Genomic DNA, 21,930 nt, shown 5'->3' with positions numbered 1-21,930 from the left:
GGTGGGGGTGTTGTTGTTCCAGCAATAACCCAGACTCAAAGAGCCAGTTCAACATCTGTGTAAAAGGGAGAGTCGGCATTCTGGAAACATCACTCTAAAATCACACTCTGGAGCGTCATGCCTGAGAAACACACCCCCACTACTGCAGCCACTAGGATGAGATCTCCAATTCAATACTTAATATATCACACGAGGGAGTGACGTTGTACTGAATATCAGTGATTTGGTCATAGGTATGAGGTCCCAACTGGACTGGTACTGGTGTGCGCTAAAGTATCCAGGCTTCTTGTTTGTTACAATCTAAGACAGATAACGACTGTTAATGTGATGCTAATGAACGGTTAATAGAACACCTGTGAAGAGGAGTGATACATGTAGTTAAAAGTCCCAGTGCTGTTATACTCTGTATCAGCACACATGGAATGAATGGAATCGACCAATCAGTGACTTGGTCAGCTAACTGTTGTATAATAAATCATAGACAACCAAATTGTTTCTTGGGGCTGAATGTGATCACCTGGGGTCCCTGTGTGTCTATTTGTTGGTGTGGGACATTTAAGAGGTCCTGATACAGAGAGGCGGTCCCGACCCATTATCTGGTGAACCTACAGATCCCACATCCTCAGCTGGGTATCAGCAGGAAACTGCCTCCGAACAGGCCTTGCTCTCTGCCTCTATGAGACTGAGACAATGAGCCACATTCTGGCTCACGACCAGCCACACATTGCTGAGACCAAAGCATCCTGAAGTGGTAGGAACTGACACACAAACGCACACACAGGATGGCTAGGGGGGACACTCTGGACCGGATGGTAAGAAGAGACGCCCTGCATAAGAATGGAAATAGCAGAGAGGAAAAAAAAGGAAAACAAGCATAGAAAAGACCCTAAGGCAGCATAGAAGAGTATAAACAGACAAAACAACCACAGGCGACAATAAACACACAATCAGTGAAAAAGGATTGTGCTGCAGAGATAAGGTTATTACTCATCATTTATTTTTGGGCAGTTGACAAAATGTGGAAAAAGACACATGGCTCCAGGAAAATGAGGCTCATTCCATCACAGACTGAGATAATACGATAAACATTTCCACAATTCATTCGTTCTTGCCTTGGAATTCTGATACATTGTACAAACACAGGCAAAAATAAAAATCTCACAGTCGCTGGTGCAAATTGGAAGCTGAGCAATTCATAGTTTTCGACCAAAAGACTTCAAAACATTTTTGTGCATTTGCGCATCAGTTGTCCTCTGCTGTGATGACCTTTATGTCTCTAACTTCAACAGATTCAGCTTTGACCAGCTCTGCAAACAGACTGAGTGACTGACTGACTGACTGACTGACTGACTGACTGACTGACTGATGAAGTTACGTCACTGGCTTGGTGGTATACCTGTACATAAAAGATGTCCCACTACTGCTTTTACCCATGACCGTTCCACAATCGTAACCATGTGTTCTTTATCATAACCATGGCAACAAAAGTACCTTAAGGAAGTACTTATTTTAACCCAATACCTGCTAAAGAAACATCACCATGTCAGCACTGTCACTATGAGCATGATAGCATGGTGAAGACCAGGGTGTGTTCAGAAGGAACTGGCTGTATCTACATTTCCTGAAGAGTTTACATTAGCAGAAGGAAAAACACAGACTTCCTTCTCCTGCTTCAGACTTTATTCTTCCTCAGAAATTAGGAGATGTCATTGCTTTACAGTTTCCAAGAGGCTAACAACAAAACCTGGCATTTACCACTGTTAAATAATCTAAACTATATTCGTTTATCTATACTACCTGTGTATTGTGGTTTGCATTTCCTCTTAAAAAGAAAAAGAACACACACACAGACATACACACACACACACGCTGTGTTGCATATATCTCCCTCCACACTGCCTTTTCATGAATGGAGCTGCAGAGTGGAAACCTGTCATTGGCTGAACGGTAGACCAATCAGAGCAAGACCTGGGTTGGATCTTCAGGCCATTCACAAAAGTTCCTCACTCGCCCCCTCTCTCTCTTCCTGCCTCTCTCCTTTCTCTCAGTCACACACAGGGCCGGCTTGAGGCGGAGGCAACATAGGCAGCAGACTGTCACTAACATAAATTTATCAATCATGGTTACAGTAACAACATTATCAGCAAAACCTGTTTTAATTACAATTATAAACATACAACATAATGGAATAAACTCACAAAAAGATGGAGAAGAAGAAAACCCAATGAAATTTGAAATGTGACCTGACTACTTTCTGCTGTTTGTAATATGTCAGATGACAAAAATTTGTAAATATTTAACCATGTGATGTGTTTTAACTGCTTGTTATGTTATCCACAGTGTGTAAAAGCTTAATCTTAAAAGTAACTGCTAACTAAAGCCAAGTTGAAAAGTGGGTTTTCAAAGTTCAAGGCTCAGAGGAAAAAACATTTTTCCTGAACATATGTGATTTTAGACAATCTAGTGTAGAACCAATTTAACCAATCATGACTCTCTCTAAACATAAGATTTAATATATTAGAGCACAGTTACCTTTTCCTGTTAGGATTGGGACCTTGTGGTCCTTTTTTCCCCTGTTTTCCTTGTGTTCCACTGTGTTCCCTTCCCTCTTGTGGTTGGTTGTCCCCAGTTTGTGTTTGTTTGTGTGTGTGTGTGTGTGTGTGTTCTTACTGTCAAGAACAAGTACCCTCTACCGCTAATCAATTCTGCCTTTGAACCTCTGCATGGAGCCACTGTCTTTTCTAAAATAGACCTCAGGAACACCTATCATTTGGTCAGGATTAAGGAAGGGGATGAGAGGAAATCTGCATTCAACATCCCACTCGGGCATTTTGAATATTTAGTTATGCCTTTTGGTTTCACTGATGCCCCTGCTGTCTTCCAGGCTCTCATAAATGATGTGTTGTGCAATTTCCTGAACCACTTTCTTTTTGTGTATTTCGACGACATTCTTATTTTCTCCAAAGACCTCTGATGTTCTCCAGGTTCTCCAGCACCTCCTTGGGAACAGACTGTTCGTGAAAGCTGAAAAATGTGAGTTTCACAAGGACAGTGAAAGTGTCATTGATAGTGGTCAGGTAAAGGCGGACCCAGAGAAAATCGAAGCATTGGCTGAATGGCCACCCCCGTCTATGAGAAAGCAACTCCAATGCTTTCTGGGTTTTGCCACTTCATACACAACTTCAGTAAAGTTGCTGCACCCCTGACCAGATCGACCCCACTGCACTGCCCTTCACCTGGACACCTGGAGCAGATGCTACATCTCTTCACCACAGCTCTGGTCCTGATCCAGCTTTCCAAACAGTTTGTTGTGGAAGTGGATACATCTGACTCTGGGGTAGGTACAGTGTTGTCTCAGCATGTTGGTACTGATTTGACATTGCATCCTTGTGCTTTTTTCTCTTGCCATCTAACCCAGCAGAAAGGAATTATGATATCGGGAACCAGGAGCTGTTATCAGTCAAACTGGCATAGGAGGAGTGGTGGCACTGGTTGAAGAGTGCAGAGCAGCCTTTTGTGGCGTGGACCGACCACAAGAATCTAGCCTACATCCAGTCTGCCAAATGCCTAAATTCACAACAAGCCTGCTGGGCACTGTTCTTGAGCCGTTTCAATTTCCCGCTGACCGATCGCCCTGGCTCCAGGAACATTAAACGTGACGCGTTATCCAGCAAGTACTAACCGTGAACTACCAGCTCACTCCACACCATCCTTTCCCCCAGTTGTTTGGTGGCTGCCGTTACCTGGTAGATCGAATCTGTCATCAGAGAGGCCGACAAGACCAACCAGGCCCAGGTAATGGTCCTCCCAACTGCCTTTTTGACCCTGATGCTGTTAGTTCACAGTTTTTGCAATGGGTTCACACTTCCTGCCATCCTGGTATCAACCGTAATCTGTCCCTCCCCAAGAAGCATTTCTGGTGGCCTACAATGGACTCAGAAACTTGGGAGTATGTGGCTGCCTGTACCCTTTGTGCTCATGGGAAAGCCACACACCAACCTCCAGCTAGTCACCTTCACCCTCTCCCAGTCCCCGGACCTCCCTGGTCACTCATGGCTATGGATTTCAAATGTAGTCCTGACCATTGTTCATCGTTCGTCTAAAGCCATCCATTTAATAGCCCTTCCTAAACTGCCTTCTCCCTGTGAAACTGCTGACCTGCTTGTGCAAGATGTTGTTCACCTCCATAGCATACCAGTCAATGTAGTCTCAGATAGAGGTCCCCAGTTCATATCTCAAATGTGGAAATACTTTTGCCATGCCCTAGGGGCCACTGCCAGTCTGTCCTCAGGTTTTCACCCACAGAACAATGGACAGACGGAAAGGGCAAACCACAACTTGGAGTCAGCTTTGCGGTGTGTGGTAGCCTCCAACCCATCCTCATGGTGCGCCTTCCTGCCCTGGGTGGAGTACTCCCATGATGCCCTGACCTGCTCTGCCTCAGGTTTGTCTCCTTTTGAGGCCTGTCTGGGATATCAACATCCTCTATTCCCTTCCCAGGAATCAGAGTTGTCCGGTTCCTCTATCCAGCATCATCTCCGCCGATGTCACAAGGTCTGGAAGGACACCCGGTCAGCTCTGCTTCAGTCCGTGGGTCATGGCAAGAAATCTGCCGACAAGAACCGAATTCAGGTCCCCAATTATGTACCAGGTCAGTCTGTTTGGTAATCTTCCAGGAACATACCCTTAAAAACTGAGTCTAAGAAACTGTCCCCTCGCTACATAGGCCCTTTTGTCATTGAAAAAGTCATAAACCCATCCATGATTGAAGCTACCTAAATCTTTGAGGATTCATCCCACTTTCCATGTCTCCAAGTTAAAGCCTGTTCATTCAAGCCCCTTGTGCCCTCCGGCCAACCACCCACCATCCCCTGGCTCATCAATGACCGTCCCACCTTTTCTATTCACCGTCTTGTTGTTGTTTAGTTGGCTGAGAAGGTTATGGTTCTAAGAGGCGGTCCTGTACATATAGTATTATTAGTTATAATAGTTAAATAATAGTAGATATAGTAGATAAATAGTAGTCGATTAAATCTTAGCTGTAGCTACCATACAAATCTGACTAAATCTGCATCTGCAATGCATGTTCCCCCATTTCATTTGTTCCCCCAATATTCACTCCTGATTGCTAAAGCATGAGCAGCGGTTATGTAGATGTACTCGAACCCCTCAGTCCCAGCAGAAAACCAATGTCTTGCCCATTGTTTAAGTGATGTTTGCACATGACCCAGTAAGTCTATCTCATTGACCTGACATCAGCCCTGGTCCTTTGGAGCAAAATGAGCTGTCACACTAGCAGGTAACTCCTCTCTGTCTGCTGTTATAGAAATCCAATCAGTCAAACATCACAGTTCAGTTGTGTCTCGTATAGTTTCCTCTGCTATTGATTGGTTATGGTGTTTTTCCAAATTATTCTGTCCAGGAGATTGACCTTTAACACCTATGAAGTCAGAAAGATTAGTGACATGGTTTGATCAGAGTAAAACCTTGTTTTTGTCAATTGTTTTGGAGCCTATATTTGATCCTGTTTTGATATTCCCTAAAATATTCATACACTGACAGGGGTGATGTGACCCTCACCTGTCAGGTGGTGGTAGTCTCTTCAGATGTGTGGCCTTCCTCTGAACGTCATGGCTCTGGTGGCCCAGCAGGAGTCATACTTTGAGTCAACCAATAGAAAACCCAGCTGTAACATGTGCATCATTTAAGTCAAAATGTAAAGAAATCAAACCCACAAGTCTGTGAGTCGCCCTCATCACGCATGCCACTGTTATCATGTGTTAGTTGGTGTCCCACCTCAGTTAAGCAGAAATTCTACAGCAGCTTATCCAGCTGGGCAGGGGGGGTGTGTGGGAGCCACCACAGATAACACACAACTACAGTTGGACAAGAGGCTGATAGTTAATGGGACACATTTTGTACAGTCATTACACATCTGATCAGACAGAGGAGGTGCAGAGAGCAGCTGGTAGCTAATGTCAACATAGTTTTATCTGTCAACATAGTTTTATCTGTGTCATTTGAATTACAGTTTGTTCTGCTGCAACAAAACTTTATTCTTCACTTCCTGTTCAATTCCAGTGGAAATGTTTCATTTTGCATAGATCATAAGAGAAAGCACAGATATCCAGACCTCCAGTCACCGATGAAGGAAAAGCTCTGGACATACTGGATTCTGCAAATGTTCATATTTGCATCTTTTTCCATTAGACCATAGTTGTTATTGGTAACAATTGCCAACATCTTTCAAACTCCCTCTCATCACCCGCTTACAGGCCATTCATGAGGTAAACAGAAATGCTCGGTTCATGTTACAGTGTAATGAATGAATATGAAGCTCAAGGATGTGGTTGGACTTTGGGAGGACCAGGACTCAGTTAATGGAGAGGAGGTGGAGGGATATAGATATGTTGGCGTCCACCTCGACAGCACACTGGTCTGATACAGAGGCTTCTATAGGAGGGGACAAAGCAGACTCCAGGGGCCAGTTGCACAAAACACCTTAAGTTTTCTACTTAAGTATGATCCTTAAGGTTTAATTTCTCCTTAGCTTAGGGAGTTACTTAAGAGTGTTGCACAGAATATCTTAAAAGGTTTCCTTACTTAAGGAAAAATGTTAAGTCATTTACAGCAATGAAAGAGATTTTATAGCTGTAACATTCCCATGGAGACTGTTGATTTCCTGCCATTAGCACTTGTGATACCAGTGATCACTTTTGGGAAGTAGGTAACATTAAAGAATCATGCTGCTATCTCATCCTCCTGTTGTTTTGACGGGAACGTCACAGTGTTCAGCAGACAGTCAGAGAGTTGAAACTCGGTGAGTGACCCAGTACACCTCGACTACACCTGACCAGAAAGATCTTAAGTGAAGATTTTAAAGAAACCTTAAGGAGAACACTTGAGGTTGTTTTGTGCAACTGACCCCAGGTCCTTTAATGTGTGCAGCAGGATTTTGCAGTGTAAAATAATATATTATATCAATCCCATTGTGTATATGTATAGTTCTGGGTTTATCTTCAGTCCTCATTGTTTTTCAATCATTTATATTTAATTTTAATTTTTTAATTTTTCAGTTTTATGCCTCTGCATATTATTTTCAATTGTCCATCTGTCCCATTCTCGTGAATGTGATATCTCAGTAATGCTTCTTCAAATTTGCCACAAACATTTACTTGGACCCAAGGGTGAATTGATTATATTTGGGTGGTCAATGGTCAAAGGTCAAGGTCACTGTGACATCATGATGTTCTGCAAAAACTCTACTCAACACTGTAACTCAGGAAGAAGAGACTGTGACCATATTTCCTTTAACTGGACTGGTTGGTGGAGGAAACAACCACAAAGAGGTCATTCTAGTTATACTTTATTTAGTCACTGCTAATAGTGCTAATAGTGTGACAAGAGGTCCCACTTTAACTTGTTTGGTAGCTACTGTTCCCCTCGGTGTCAAACATGGCAATGATCCAGACAGATTCGTACAGACAGAAAAGTGTTTGTCAGAGTGTTCATTTATTATTTTAACTTTCTAGATAGTTACTGTGTTTTCTTTGTCAAAAAAAAGTGGGAATTCTTGATCACACTTTGTAAATATTGGATTATATATGAATTCAATTTGAATTGCAAGACTAATAATGATAAGACTGATCATCCATAACACACGTTTAACTGTACATATATTCTGAATTTGTAATGTTTCACATGCAACAACAGTATAAATGTAGTGTAGGCCTACTGTACAACTAGGTTATGATTTTTTTTCATATTACCTGTGCTCAGAATAAATGGCTGATGGAGAAAACTGCACTCGTGATCTTTTTAATCACTTTTCTGCCCATTTTTGACGAGTGTAATAATAGAGCCAATGCAACATGATGTATTCTGCATGATCAGGCTGTATTGTACTTTAATTATATATCAATATGTCATCATTATCTCTTATTTGATTTGTGATATAGATTAATGATGGGAAGGTTTGCTCTGTCCTTACAACAGAAAGTTGCCGTGTAGAGGGTGACACACATCTGTCCTGTGTATGTCTTTTCAGGGGACTCTGACTCCACTGTTGACAATGGCATATTTTACAATGTTTCTCACAGGTTGAGAATTTACTTGAGCTGGTGGTGTGGTGTGTGTCTGTTGTGCCTGCAGCATGTGTCATCAATCCACAAATGTCATGCAGTGGTCAGGTGGCTACTTACAACCAACCAGCAACCAGAGCAGACAGGAGAGGTCGACAGAATGACCAGCAATATGTTCCAAATGAAGAAAATGGCATTATCTATGTATAAAGACTGACCTGTTGTTATATTGCTGACTGGTTTGATTTCAGTCAGTCAGTCACTAGTGCTCGAATAGTTAAATGAGTTACTGCTCGAATAGTTAAATGAGTTACTGGAGCCTGGGTTGGTTACTGAACACAGACAGATGTGTAGATGAGTTATTTCAGTGTGGAGCAAAAACGCAGTCAGTGACTGAGTGTTGTGGTTTCAGCCACATGAAGGACCAGCTGACTGAGACTCACTGAGTTAAATCATGTGACTAAACCCACAGGCCTCCAGATTCCTCCAAAACCCCCAAACCACACCTTCTCAGCTCCCAGCCATCTCCCTCTGCATGGAGCCCTGATGTGAATGCAGAGAGGCAGGGCCACCTGGCAGGGGTCCTTAATACTCTGCACAGGCCTTCTATTGGCCACCTATTGAAAGAAAAACTGAGGCTCTGCACACCCACAGTATTAGTGGCTGTTTGTGTGATGTATTTCCGGTTCTTCAAGTACCCATTCAGACTGCAGGAGCGTGGAGGTTCATCTCTGAGACATGCTGGATTAATAATGACAGTCCGTCAAATACAAACAGATTGAAAAGATGTGTATGAGGACAGGAAGGTGGAAAGGGTTCTTATTCCTCCTGAGGGCCCCTGATCCATTGAACACTGGACCCTCACCAGACCACAGTTATACCCTTTTGTACACCAAAAAGTATCAGATATAAGCGAGTTTTTAAAACACGGATAAAGAACACACACAACTGCAAGTTGTCAAGGCTTAAAGTTCTGCATAATTAAGGGCATGGTCCCTTTGATTGACAGAACGTCTCTTTTGGATTAGCTGGGATTTAGGGGTGGAGTCAAACACTGCCAAGATTGCGATGGTGGAGCAGCTCACTCTGAGCTTCAGAAACCTGTCCATCCTTATTTACAGTCATTGGTTTACATCAATGCTGTAAAATACCTGTCTGATGCTGAGTCATGTGACCCAGGTGTGAATGCTGATTGTCCACTTTTCCTTTTCCAACAAAAGCCCAATGTTAGCAGGTAATAGTGGGTTTTTGATCACTGGAAAAGGGATGAAGAACCATGTCTCAGTTTGTTCGGGTTCTAACCACACCATGTGACTTCAGATGACCTCTGCTGCCGACCCAGTGAAACCAGAACTGACCTGAACAAGTGTCACCACAAGACGGATGTGTCAGAGGTTATCTGTGTGTTTATTTATGTGTGTTTGTGTGTGTGGGTGTCGGGTGTCACGAGTTAACAGGTTATGTGAAATTTGCTGACTTGTCTTCATCAAACCAGCAGTTCAGCGGTAAGCTGGAGTTTTCATGAAGAGGTAGAAACACCAAACCTGGGACACAGAACACAGACAGACATTAAAGTCAGCAGGTCGGATAAACACAGATAAACCAGCTAAAAAAGGCGACTGACTCCTTCCACACTGCCATGCACATGAGTGTCTTCCTGTCCAGACTGGGACTGAGCTGTTTGCTGCTGTACAGACTGGTGAAATGGATCCGTCATGTCTCATCTCCAGGTTGGAGCTCACTTCAGTCAGGAAATGTAGGTTTTTAAAACTACTTAGGCTGCAGCTCACTCTCAACGGGACTGCAAGGCGGCTAGAAAATAGTTACCATGGTTAGCATAGCTGGGCAATACTGTATGTAGCCCATAGACTGTATAAAGATATGGTTGAGCCATTAGGTAAAAATGAGCGAGTTCACCTGGTGTCATGTAAACATCACTGCTGATCAGAGCCAGAGCTGATAAATATCTGTGAAGACTGTAGAGTCATGTGACCCGGGTGTGAATGCTTATTGTAGCCTTTCACATTGATGACATAAGCCTGATATGAGCAGGTTTTTGTCCAGTGTCAAAGAGGTAAAGTTTATATAGCACCTTTCACAGGTATAAAAAAAATCATAAAGTGCTTTACATCATAAAAAAGATAAAAAAGCAATACAATAATTAGACTGCTAATAGTTCCTCGGTTCCCACTAATCAGACTACTGGAGAAAACATTAACTTCAGTTCCTTCCTCTGACCTCTTGGATGTCTGGTAGGTTTCTTTGTGTATATAACCACAGTAATGGTTGTAATGGCTAAAGTGTTAGCGTGGAGCTACAGAGCCAGAAGTGTGTGTGGGGAGGAAATGGATGCTAATCTGACCACCAGGACAACCTACTGAAGATCAGTGTTGATTTCAGGTGCTCGTGATTCAGTGCAAACCTGTGAGCTCTGTGAACACACGAGTGGTGACTGTGTTTTCAGCTTTAAGCCCCGAGGATACTCCTGCCCTCATGTTCAACCTCCACCCTGTGTGTGGAGCCAACCACAGCCACATGGCAGACCCCCCCCCAGTTAACTCTTAAACTCCATTGGCTCAGGGTTTGTTGGCAGCTTAAAGTGTTTTGACTGAGTCCTGCTGCAGTGAGGATCTCTCCTCTGCAGACCACTGAGCTGAGACTAAGTGAGCTGGAGGAAAACTTCAAACATTAATTGCAGTGTTGATGCTGCTGAATCCGTTTTAACCAGATTATCTGAGCAGATGTGTGGAGCAAGAATGAAAACACAAGCAGTGGTTTGTGTAGAGTGAGTGCAAATAGACAGAAGAAAATGACTTTACTCTGAAGAAAGGTTAGGCTGTACTTTTTTGAATGAAGAAATCATTTAAAAACTGACTAATGAGGAATGGAGAGTTTTGTGTCAGGGCTGAGAAGCAGAAGAAATTGAGTTTGGACCATTAAGGAAGTAAATGCGTGACTAAAACCTTGGTTAGTCATATGACCACGTGTCATAGGGACTGCATTAGAGTGTCTATGTGTAACTGTGTCTCCTTGCTGTAAAGCAGCATTTTTGTTGTTTGATGTTTAATATAATGTTTTGACATTGTCATTATGGAGTAGTGAGTGTAGACTGATGGACAACAGAGGAAATGTAATCCAGTTAAGAAAAATAATAAGAATGGGCCCAGGACTTTAGACTCAGGCCTTTTAATTAACTGTGATGATTGGTAGAACAAGACTTGAGAGATGATGGTCCAGTAGACCCCAGAGCTGAGCTGATCACTTCAACACAGCCTCATCCATCTCTCTGTCTCTGATGTGTTTTTTTTTTCACATTAAGCCAATTTGTGTCAGCCTACTGGGAAAAATCCCAGTTCTCCCAGTGACCACTCTGCTACTGATCACATGGTAGAAATTTGTATTCTCCACATGATTCAAGTAAAAACCTGCCTGCTGTCTGTCTGGATGTTGTTTGTCATAAAACATGAGAGAAGCTATAAGAGGAGATTCGACCTGTTTGACTGACTGCCCTCGGTCAGAGTGAGCTGCGCCACAGTCGCCATCTTGGCAGTGTCTGACTCCACCCTTAACTCCCAGCTAATCCGAAAATGGTCAAAGAGGTGGGGTGTGTGTGGAGCTGAGACTTCAGTGCATGATGGTTTATGGCAAGTATACGCTTACCCACCTGTCACTCAAAGAGGCCACACCCTCAATTCTACATAACTTTGGTCCTTAATAAAATGTAAACAGGTGAGTTATATAAACAGGTGTCATGAAGGAGGAAATTATCTCTAGAGAGCAAAACAGTTTTTGGGACATGGGAGTCTGTGGAGACGGACTCACTGTTGGAGCCAGACTCTAGTGCACAGTGGAGGGACTGCAGCTTTGTCACTTCAGTGTTGATTTCATATTTCAACCTCAGAGGCTGATGCTTGGTTATCACCTTTAATGCATTAAATGGTCCTGCTCCAAATGATATCAGGGACTCATTAACCCCATATGTGCCTGGATCATTGGATGGAGCTCTGCTAGGTTTTAGGTCTCGGCTTGTGACTAAGGGTGAATGGGCCTGTGGAACAATCTATTCAGAGATCAGACAGGCAGCATCATTAGTGTCTCTTCTATTATTCTATTTGAGAGCTATCAGAATGTTGTTGTGTTTTATTTTCCCACGATACAGACAATTTATATTGTCATGTAACTTACCTCTGTTTTATTGCTGCTTTTCAATTCCCCCTTTTTTTGTAACTTTGTTAAGAAAACCTCTGTATAAATACATTTTATTATAAAGTTTATTACTATATTTTAGTGGCCAAAATATCAGAGGAATCACTGACAGTTCACAACTGTCACATACACACAAACACACACACACACACACACACACACACACACACACACAGACAGTCGGGTCACTTTGCATTTAGGGAAGTAGAGTTTTAGCTGGAAGGTGTAACGCTCTGCAGCTCTAACTGACATGTGGGCTAAAGTAAACAGTCCACATCCACACCCAGCAGACAGCTGCTCCCGATCTGCCAGGAATCTCAGCATGGATCAGATAAACCAGTATTTCCACATAATCAGGGGTGAGGATTAGAGCATGATGTTTTTTAGTAAATAAAGTTTGAGGGTGTCATCAGTGCCGTGACTCTGTCTCATGGTTCTGGATACCGTCTATCTAATTTAAAAAAAAGATCAGTATAGGTTTTGCATTTTGGTGGAGAAAAACCATCAGTATCATACTGACCGTAGTCCACAGTTAAATAAAAGCTGCAGACAGCCCACCATGCTGTAACAGCACAAAAAGCCACATTCCTGGATGTGCTGCTCGGTGCTTTACTGCTGAAAGCCATCACAGACCTGATGCCAGGTGGGCCTGGGCTGCTTTGTCCCTGGCTGCAGTCACTTCCAGGAAGGCCTGAGCTCCCTGCCAAAGACTTTATAGAGACTCTGAACTGAGACAACGCCACTGACCTTTAAGAGCTGGTCTGGGGCAGGATTTACGGTCTGAAATCCACGATGGATGATTCAAACTAGTGACCATGGTTTTCAGATATTAGTTCACTTTGTAAATGAAAAAAACAGAAGCAGATAACACCCAGCGAGTGTGACCCAGGAAACATTATTTCATCCACTGAAGTAATAATAATAATGATGATAATAATAACACTGATCATCGTGATGAACTTATCATTACTTCTTCAGATATGCTGAGCTGGATCCACACCACTCTCATGTCTGTGCAGTGAATACAAAGCTAGAGTCAGGACATGCTTAGCTTAGCTTAGCTTAGCTTAGCTGATGGCTGTAGCTGCACATACCTGTACAGTATTTTCACAGTATCTTCTCATCTAACACTGAAAATGTGTGCTGGTTTTGTGGTGGACAGCATGTACTGTATATCCTTATTTTCTGATGCTCCACCTCCTGTGAATCTGCCAAGTCAGACAGCAGGGAAATGTTTTCTTCCATGTGGTCAGCTGATTAGCGATGGATCAGTTGTGGACCTGGGAACCTCAAGCAGACACTGAATGTGACACAAAAAAGACTTTTCTTTAAATAGGTTAAATGTTTTTAGCATTTGTAGGACTCTTCACCTATTAAGGGATCAAAACATTACAGGACTAAAGTGAGCTGCGCCTATATATATAAATATGCTCAGTTCTTATCATAATTTCCATGTTTCTGATCTACAGTAAATTTACAAAAACACAGTACAACATAACATGGTGATTTTTTTTGATTTTCTGTGCCATAATAATCTACTTTATACTAAATCCTGGCACAGCTAAACCCTGATCACAATACGACAACCCAAACCCAGGTGGGTGGATCAGCTGAGTGAAGAAGATGCCACCTGAAAATCACACGCTGATGATTGATGAAGTGTTACAGTCCTTACAGTACTGGTTTAACTAAGTAAAGTACAAGTACCTCAAAATTGTATTCAAGTTTAGTAAATGTACTTAATTACTTTCCACCACTGCTAATACAATTACTGAGCCTTCAGTACACATGGAGTTTAATATTGTTCAAAGAGCCATGAGAAATAATAATACACGCTCTGCTGTATTCATATGAAATGATACATTTTGAAGCCCCCTCACCTCCCAGGGAAAGCTGTGCTGACTTCCCTGTGTGGAGCACAGCCTCACAGAATTCAAAGACCTTCAGAACATTCCAGGAGCAGTGAGAAGCCTGTTTAACGATACAGGGGGTAGAGAGGACAGAAGAAAGGGACACAGAGAAAAAAGTCAGAGCTCTCTTTTGACAGTGAAGGAGAGAGAGAATTGAAAAAGACAAGGAGGAGGAGGAGGATTAGTACTGTGGTGCAGGCCGGCCCCACAGGGGTCATTCTGCCCTGCTATGGTCACATTAAAGACCACAAGACCCCCTAACCCCAGTGAATGGACCCAGTTCAAGTGCAGGCACCCTTCCCAATAGGACACACACACACACACACACACACACACACACACACGCACACACACGCACGTGCACACGCACACACACACATGCACACACACACACATTTTGCCCATTTTGTGTCCAGTCATCACTTTCATGTGATCACATGGGTTGTTGGGCGGCCTCTCAGAGACCTTTGGGGTAATAGGCTCCCTCGCTGAATAAACTTGTTCCATTCACAGTGATGTGGCTCCAGAGGATAGTGGGAGGGTGGAGGACGGTGGAGGAGGGGGAGGTGAGGAGGCCACCATGAGAGCCCGGTCACTTTATACTCAATCAGGATTTAACTCTGGAGAAGGTCCCTCCTGTTTCTGATTTACACATGTTCTGTCTGTTCATCAGACGAACATCATGATCATGTGACCACAACATTTACATTCAATTCTGGGTGTTTTATTTTAATTGTTCATGGTCTAAATGATCAGCCACAGTGAAGCAAAGCATGCACATGCTCAGGTCCTCAGCAACACACCAGGAAGCTGTGAAAAGTGTTTTAATCCTCTGAAGGAAAAGGCGTTTGGACTGATAGTAAGAATGTCTCCACGTCTCTGATGGAGCTCAGGACTCATTGTGTTTTATCCTACCTGTCTCAACATCATTCATCCTCCAGACTGATGCTGTCACTGTGTCAGGAGATTTGAATGATTAATTACTGCTTTACAAAAATATGCACTTGAGTGGGGCTGTCCAGGCACACAGTCCAGTGGAGGACACTGTGGGGGATGAGTGGAGTAACAGTGCAGAGTCAGTGGAGCTCATTCAGGTGTCAGGTAGGGTCTTTTTTGTTTATTGACATGAAGGCATTTATCGAGTGTTAGTGATGGAGGTAGATTTTTCTCAATGTTATTTTTGTGAACAGATTGATCAGTGAGAAAATGTGTAATCTGTAAATATAAAACACCTTCTACAGATACAAAAAATACATTTGCAAACTCACAAAAATATCTTGCAAATATAAAACGGATCTACAAACACACGGACAAATCTGTGAATACATTTAATTAATTTACAAATAAATGGAAAGTATTAGTGAATATCTTCCAAATATTTACAACTTTCAATCAGACATTTGTGAATCAAGTTTCTATTCATGAAAAGAAAAAGCACTTGTGGATCTCAGTTCTAGATCTTTTTACACAGAGTTCTGAGACAGACTTTTCCTCCACTCCACATTAATCATGGCGTTGATGTGTGTCTGCTGGAGGTGGAAATAAACAACAGCTTGATCACAAGTTCAACATTTCAATTCAACAGGTGACGATATTTCATTGTCATGATCATGAGTTTCTGCTGAAAACAAAGGGACAAAAATCAGTTAAGTAAAAGAAAAAAAACTATTGTGGGAAATGGAACAAAGTGGAACCTTAAAAAAGTAAGAACGTATTTGAAACTTTACAACTGGACAAAAAAATGACAAAATACATTTCACTAAGAAGAAGACGAGAAGGAACAGGATTCATCAAATACACCAGAGCTAAAAAGCAAAGCAGTGTGTTACCATGAATCATTGTGGACAAATGTAAAAGTGCAGCTTTCTGATATTGTCAGTAAATTTGATATTTTGATTCCATACAGATGTTTCCAGTGGTCTCAGGCCGCTGCATGTACATGTAATCTGTGACAGTATATAATCCTGCAGGGAGGATGACAAAAGGAAATTCAGTTCAGTGTTTTATTTTTTAAATTTAATAACCAATCAGAACATAGTTCATGTTTGTTTATTTCAATATGTTAAAGAGAGTTTGTGCTCTGTTAATGAGCCCCCCTCCCCGCCGGAGACTGAATCAGGGACCCGGTTCCTGGACCCGCCCGTTTCCTGGTTGTTTCCACTGCTGAGGATTCCTGCAGGTTTCTGTTGAAAGTGGCTGTTTGGGACACGCTCCTAGAGTGATGGTCGTGTGGCGACCAGACGCCGCCTCGTACAGGAAGTGAGATCAGTGAGTTGTCTGTTACAGTAAATACAGGGAGGCCTGTGTTCCTCAACATCCCCTGCTAACAGTGGGGATGGAAGTACAACACAATGCTTTTCCTCTGACACCAAAGACCCTGAGCACTGTGATCATCTTTTCAGATACTGAGGAAGCATTGTCGTCTTTCCTTTCCCTTCTTACTTCTCTTACCAGGACGTGACCTGGAGCAAGGAGGAAGGGAGGAAAGTGAAGGAGACGGAAGTAAACACAGGTGAGTCAGTTGTTCATAAAACCTCTTACTGATATAGAAACTGGAAAACTAGTAATAAACTGATAATAAAGGAGAAGTGTGGAACTCTTCAGTGTAATACCAACATGTCACAGTGGGGTCCAGATGATGTGGACTTTCAGGGGAAGACCTGGTCTGAGGAGAGACAGCAGACGTCCCACAGCTCTCATACATCTGCTACTTTAGTCCTTTCTTAAGATGTTAAAAGAACTTGTTACACGGCGTCACGATGTTTCCTTCATCAGCTCAAACCATCACCACACTCACTCTGCTCATGCTCAAGTCCATGCTGCATCCACTTCCTGTTGTTCATGCTAAAAAGCTCCCCTCAAAGCAGGAACTGACTACTCAGCCTGGACAGGAAGGATCACTTTAGGACTGATGATTTATTTATTCTTTTTGTGATAAATTGTTTATTGAGATGCTAAAACATTAAATCATAGATCCCCCAGCACAGGAAGCTTCCCTCTGGAAACAGCATCTGGTCATCAAGGAGGGAAATAAATAAATAAATAAATAAATAAATATGAAAATAATGAAAGAAAAATAAAAAGGACGAAACAAATCAAAGGCAAAGAATGATAAAAGACACACAAGACAAAACAAAAAACCAAATACATAAAAAATATCACACGTTAATTTAGAGAAATGAATAAACAAAACGGCTAAACATTGAACATTGTAATGATAAGACAATTATTATTAAGAGTTGCAGCCACTACTGATATGATGTTTTCAGATGTTTGGGTCCACTGTCAGAACTGTGGCAGCTGATTGTTGATACAGTGATTAACTGTTTGTCCAGGGTCTTAACTGAACCTCCCTCATTTCTTCTCACAAACTGTAACTCTTTCTATTTATGGGCCATTTATATGCAGATAAATCTTTGGTGTTAGTCACGTTTGTCATCAGCACACTGTTTGTTGTCTCTGTCGTTGTGGTTGTTTGTCAGTAGGAGCAGTTGAAGCAGCTGATATCATCAGTTTCTCCTGAAATATTAATAATATATTAGGGTTTGTTTACCCAATGAGACAAATCTGAGAGGGGGTTTATCATTGATAAACAACAATACTATTGATAGATTTCCAACAAGGTTTAATAATATAACAATACCAGAGCATATGTAAGAAATCTCCTCTAACACAGTCAGGACAGTTGGTGCATAAATCACTGACAACCAGTTTCGATCTGAGGCTACAGTATATTTCAGCATAAAATAAAGCAGTCCCGCAGAGGTGAAGTAGAAATCAGTGTGAGAAAACACCAGGTTTCTACAATAGTTACATCTTTTACAAAGGATGAGATACAAGAGGAAGACAGGGTTGGCAGAATCAATCTCCAGGTTGACGAACAAATCTCAATCACTTTGAGAATCAAGATGACATCTGAGAAGTTCAGTAGACTTGATTATATCATAGATCTCAGTATTAAGAAGCTTAGGGCTGTTTACTGAAGACACACAGTCACAGAGACTTCCTTCACTATTAGAGTCAGAGTCTCTTAATGTAAGGTTTAAGTTCCTTCAGTGAAGTCAGCAGAATTCGGGTGCGTCTCGTGTGTCAACAGTTTGTTTTAAATATTCCACCTGACAGGTAGAATCATACTGAATACCCCAACATCAGGTGTGGATACTCAGCCTGAGCTGGGTTCATCTCTCCACATGTCTGTGTGTGTTTGCCCTGCTGGGCGTGGTTACCTGGTTGTAGCTCCCACCAATTCACCTGCATCACGTCTACAAACTGCTGCAGTTTTTCCTGGTTCACCACTCCAGTCTTCACCAGATCCTTCAGTCTATGTCTGTGGCGCTGCTCTACTGCCAGGCACCTGGTTTTTCATCATCATCGTCATCATCATCATCAGAGCTCCACTAAATTTGTCCTCACCTGTGCCTCAGGTCTTCATATCTGTTCTCCCAGCCTCCTGCCATGTCCAGCTGTCTGCCTCAACTGTCCCTCGCCGCCATCTACACCCCCACTGCTCCCACTACCTTAACTGTAGTAGAAATAAAACATCTTTTTTGGGTCTGAAATTGAACTTAACAGTCAAAGACCAGTTTTCCATTCACTTGAATGAAAAAGTGTTCCTTATTTTTTTTTTGAGAAATAAATGAACAAATACATGAAAATGGTTGGAATTCTTTTATAATTGGTTGTCTTTATATTTCCACATTTATTCATCCTTTTTATTTATTTCTCTTTATATTTCCATTTTTTAAATCTCCTAAGACTTCATAGAAACATAGCTCTATGTTATAAATTCGTGAGGTTATTGTAAAGATCAGCTTTATGTGTGATTAAAATAAAGCTTGTTGACTGCTGTGGTGTAAAGAGACAGGTCACTGCTCAGACAGGACTTTCATGACCGTGTATTGTAGAAGTGTCAGAACCTGACACCTGGGTCAGTCAGCTTACTTTGACTCAGGTTTCTCAGATACCTGCAGAGACTTAATGAGGTTGGCAGGTATGTGTGAAACATCACTGTTGTGATGTTGAGGCACCAAGTTTGACACCAGCTCCTCAGCGGCTCCGTGCTAATGAGTCTTTCACCTGAGCTGAGTCTGAGAGTCTGATCTGGTTTTAATAGAAGTATCTCAACAGCTGTTGGATGGATTGTGATGAAATTTGGTTCATGCATGAATTCATTCATTTACATTGTGTTTAGTGCAAACTACCAAATGTTATCAGGCTAACTTGCTAAACTAAGATGGGTAACGTTTAGCTCTGTACTGCTGTGCCCACAGAGAGACTCACAGACAGTGTGACCAGATGTCTTTTATTTTTGGAGACAGTCCCCATTTTTGGTGGCCTGTCCCCGGCTGGAGCTGTCCCTGGAAATGTCTCCATTTTTAACTGTGAAATAAAAACAGATGTCTATCGTTGTACTTGTATTGGCCAACAGAGGGTCTGGCTGCTAACTATAGCAGCTTCAGAAGGGAAGCTAAAACCATCAAAATAGAGTTATCCAATCTGATTTTTCTATTTATTTTGTTGTCTCTAGGCAGAGAAAAGGTTAACTGGTTACTCATTGGTTAGGAGTTCATAACCGGGCAAATAACCAGAACTTGAAAAAATTGTTTTTATGTTGGAAGAAGAGAAGAAGTCACCTGACTGTCTGCAATGGACTTCACATGACAGTATTCACAACCTTTTATGAAAATGCTTTTGATTCTTTTGATCAGTGGACCCTTACAAAATAAAGGAATATAAATAATTCATTTTATTAGTCAGCCTTCATCACAGTTTATTACAGTACAACAGCTACCATGGTCAAAATACATGAAACCGGGATTGTCCCCCTTTTTTATTTCAAAGAAAAACATTGGATATTTTAATGATATATTGACTCTCGAACTGGAAACGTCCCCGGTTTTCATTTCAGATAGCTTATCTGGTCCGTGACATGATAGCACAGCTGTAGACTGTGTCCACACAGAAAGTGTTTCAGCTGTATTTTCAGTCGTCTGTCTCACATAGTCATGTAGAAATCTGGTCGTCTTTACCAAGACCAAATAAAATTCCATGACTCTTAATGCCAAATTTGATATCACACCAAGAAACAGATATCATCAGAGGCTGCTGCACACACACACACACTCAACAACGATGACTGTACCTGCTAATGTTGTAAGCACCTAGCTGTCGCTATGTTAGCCTATACATGCTAACATTAGCAGAAGCAAGCTAACTAAACAAGCTAATGTTAGCCTAAACAAGCTGACATTAGCCTCTGTGAACACTGTGAACTGACAGCTGACATCTGTTGTAGCAGCGCTCAACACACAAACAATAACAGTAATATTTCAAGACATATAAAGTGAACAACTGAAACTCACTCAGTCTGAACTCTGTGCACAGATCTGATGTCTGTCTCTGAGCTGCTCACATCAGTCTTAGCTGCTTCCTTTCATTTGAAATGCTCTGTGACACCATTTGTTATTGGCTTCTGATCATCTAGAACTTGTCCCTGATGATCCGCCTTAAATACTAAATATCTCCATAAAACAGCCATGCTGTGTTTTCTTTCCTGGACCTGTTGCCACACCTGTACCTGCTGCCGTTCCACACGATGTTGTTATTAGCTGTGTCCCAATTCAGGGGCCACATCCTTCAGAGGACACAGGTGTGGCCTTCGGTGTGGGAATATTATTTACAATTACCAGTGCACAATGAATCTCGGGATAGGTTGGGCTGGGAAAAAAAGAATGGATTTAAAGAACCCTTTGAAATGGGTCAAGTCGCAGTGCTGTGACGCAATCAGTTTTCAAATGCAGCCTCTGAAGGATATAGCTCCTGAGTCGGGATACCGCTATAGTTTAGTGTACCTAACTTGTTTGATGTCAGACTAGAACTCTTGTAGGGTTATTATAGTGCACTCATCAGTCCTGGAAGAATCACATTTCCAGTACGACATCTACGGTAACTTTTGTACGTACGGTTCTGGTGAAGAAGAAGTAGGCCTACCGGCAGAATATAGACATGGACTTGGCACTGAAGAATCGGTTCTCGTCACTTCCCTACTGCATGTAATGCTCTGGATTTTGCTTGTGCTACATACAAATGAATGCAACCCAGAAATTAGATACAGGCAAAACAGGTCCAATGCATAATTTTTCTTTATATGAAATAGTTTTTGTGCATGTGACAGATAATTGTAATAACCAGAGCTGCAGCTGCTGTGCTAACGTGCTGCTCATGTGCAGACACAGACAGATAAGATCATACGTAGAGGAACAGACATGTTTGTGCAGAGAAGTGTCCTCCCATGATCACACAGTTCATCAATGAGTCACTGTCAGTATCTTGGTAATTACAGTGAATATAATTCATTGTTGCCACACAAACAGCTAGAGATGTCACAGTCGTACAGTCGCTGTCAGTGATGTGCTGATAGCTGGCTGGATGACTGCCTACTCAACAACTTCCTGTTCAGTGTTAAACCGACTAGGAGCTTTAAAGTGACTGTTGATGTTTAACCCTATGGAACTAGGTCAGAGGCTGCGGGTGTGAGCAGCACCCAAGCTTCTGTGAAATCCTTTGAGAGCATTGTTCAGTGATGTGGTGGCAGACACACACACACACACACACACACACACACACACACACACACACACGCACACACACACGGTGCAGCTACCTGATTGTTCTCATCATGTTGGTATGTGTTACCATTCATTCCACAGTACTCCCCCGCAAGTCCCACAGTC

The 21,930-nt window shown here is 42.2% G+C and overlaps 1 long non-coding RNA gene across 1 annotated transcript; it reads right to left on the bottom strand.

Moving 5' to 3' along the window:
* Nucleotides 1-975: 975 nt before the first annotated feature.
* On the bottom strand, nt 976-5,733 carry LOC147817984 (uncharacterized). The gene is made up of 2 exons (XR_015438422.1): nt 5,581-5,733; nt 976-4,609 (listed from the first exon to the last, which is right to left on the bottom strand). It is a non-coding gene; the product is annotated as an uncharacterized LOC147817984 (long non-coding RNA).
* Between the last annotated feature and the right edge of the window lie 16,197 nt (nt 5,734-21,930).

Source organism: Seriola lalandi, unplaced genomic scaffold (assembly GCF_002814215.2).
Source record: "Seriola lalandi dorsalis isolate HSWRI2012SDOR001 ecotype SW California unplaced genomic scaffold, Sedor1 jcf7180002054784, whole genome shotgun sequence".
Classification (NCBI taxonomy): domain Eukaryota; kingdom Metazoa; phylum Chordata; class Actinopteri; order Carangiformes; family Carangidae; genus Seriola; species Seriola lalandi.
Note: the sequence above shows the minus strand (reverse complement) of the source record. Positions and strands in the feature narration are given on the sequence as shown.